Source organism: Primulina eburnea, chromosome 8, assembly GCF_022965805.1.
Source record: "Primulina eburnea isolate SZY01 chromosome 8, ASM2296580v1, whole genome shotgun sequence".
NCBI classification, from domain to species: domain Eukaryota; kingdom Viridiplantae; phylum Streptophyta; class Magnoliopsida; order Lamiales; family Gesneriaceae; genus Primulina; species Primulina eburnea.
The window spans coordinates 28,411,362-28,413,361 of record NC_133108.1 but is presented as its reverse complement, the minus strand read 5'-3'; positions in this window follow the sequence as shown (position 1 = coordinate 28,413,361).

Genomic DNA, 2,000 nt, shown 5'->3' with positions numbered 1-2,000 from the left:
TCTGAGGCTGGGAACTGGAGTGTGTTTGATGCCGCTTCCTCTGCATCTCAAAGTCTATATCCCGCAGAGCCTGGTCCATTTGAAAAGCGCATGTGGTGGCCTCATCGTAACCTGCCGGCCTCATCAGCATGACATCCCGGCAGAGCGTGGGTCTCAATCCATCCAAAAATTGTCGCAGCTTCTGATCGGCATATCTTGCCATCATGGGCACAAAATGGGAGCCCCTGTCGAATTTGAGGATAAACTCCTCCAGAGATGAGTCTCCCTGGTGGAGAGTCATAAAATCTTTTGTCAGGCAGCCCCTGATGTCAGCTAGAAAGTATTTCCTGTAGAAAAACTTCTTGAACCTGGCCCAAGTAAGGGTAGCCATGTCCACAGCATGAGCGACTCCCTCCCACCAAAGGGACGCATCATCTCTCAACAAATAGATGGTGCATCTGGCTCGGCCTCAATCTCTCAGCTGAAGATACTCAAAGTGCATCTCCAGAGATCAAATCCATCCCTCTGCTATAAACAAATCAGTAGTGCCCCCGAACTCCTTTAGGTTAAGTCGCCTGAACTGCTAAAAAACATCCACCTGAGGCCTAGGGGCCTATTGTACCCGCTCCAGTAGCCTAGCCATACCCTCCACAACTCGGGTGGATGCATCCAAAGACGGTGGTGGTGGTGGTCCTGTACCACCTACAGGAATCTCATCCTATCTGTCAACACTGGGGTCGCGTCTAGGAGGCATATCTGAATACATTCCAATTTATAAGCGTAACCCATCATGCAATTAATCTAGATTTTCAAAATAAAGAGTCTTTCAATCATAAAGACAGTTAAATATGCAATGAAAATCCTCGTAAATCGTATATCATGAAGACATGTAGTTGATAACAGTAAATGATTTAAAACATTTAAAACATAAAAGCTTACAGACTTTAGGTTCGAAGACTAAGCTGCAGAAGCTGGCGGTGGCACAACACTATAGAGGACCCTTGCTCTGATACAACCTGTGATGTCTACTATTTTAAAAATGCTGAACTATTTCTTTTTTATAAAGATCACATTTTGAAAATAAGTATTTGAAATAAATTGCCTGCATGCAGTCCTACTGAAAATATCATTTAAAAATAACCATAAGTACTTACCAATAAAATATCAAGGAAATTAAGTGAGTAAAAATCCTAAAATCCAACAGTGAAAACAACGGCATATAAAAATACTCATATCCTCTCAATATCATAAAATTGTAAATGTGCGGAAAAACATGAGGTCGTCGGGTCGTTTTGCCCACCGGGTCTGCCTACTCAGAGCTCAACACCCCCTGTCCCCTCGATATCAAACTCACCTGTATCACACATGCCTATTGAGTCTAAAGACTCAACGTGCCTGTACCAGAAATAACAAGTACATATACATGGCACACAGCAGTGAAAAATACCTGTAACCAACATATCTTTCATGAACATAAACATGTAATGTAAACGTGTCGTATGAATTTTTAACATGTCAAAACAGCTCATCATTCATCGTCCATCAAATCCTTCAGTGAATTCAGTTCATTAGAGGTGACTATCGTACATCATCATCATTTACGATAAATGTATCGTGTAAAATCATGACGTTCAAAACAGCTCATTGTTAATCATCATTCATCGTTATCATTTCCTTTGGTTCAGTTCATTAGAGGTGATTATCGGACATCATCATTTACGATGGATCCATCATACATAGAACCGTGGTACCCGACTGTTGTCGGACATCAGTGACAGGATTACCCATCCACTATGCCTAGGCCTCATCATTATCATTTACATATACTTCTTAAGCATTTACATATACTTCGATAGCCACAACTAATTCCCATCATTCTAAATATCATCATTTTCATCACTTATAAAAATCATGCACATGTGCAATTTTCCTTGAATCCAAGCATACAACATATAATTTCATATAATATTAAAAATCATGATCATGATGCATAAACATTTAAAAAATGGTAAATTTGTGCT